The sequence below is a fragment of the Penaeus monodon genome, chromosome 20 (genome assembly GCF_015228065.2).
Source record: "Penaeus monodon isolate SGIC_2016 chromosome 20, NSTDA_Pmon_1, whole genome shotgun sequence".
In the NCBI taxonomy this organism is placed as follows: domain Eukaryota; kingdom Metazoa; phylum Arthropoda; class Malacostraca; order Decapoda; family Penaeidae; genus Penaeus; species Penaeus monodon.
Window position 1 is genome coordinate 43,588,399 of NC_051405.1, and position 269 is coordinate 43,588,667.

Sequence of the window (269 nt, forward strand, 5' to 3'; positions counted from 1 at the left end):
TTTAAATTTATCTTTTAAAACACTTGTCTAACTATAAAAAGTATTATGTAGATGGAGATCAGCATATGCTTTTCTTACTTCTTCTATTATCTTTTTCCTTTCTTTAATTTAAGGAAAACACTTAATCTATTCTATTTCCCAACTTTATTACTGTGGGAGGATTCAGGATATAATGCAGCTTCTTTCTTTCTTCTTCCTTTTTTTCTTTCCTTTTCTTCTTCTTTTTCGGTAATTCAGTTGACTACTTTACGTTTCCTTTCTCCTACTTT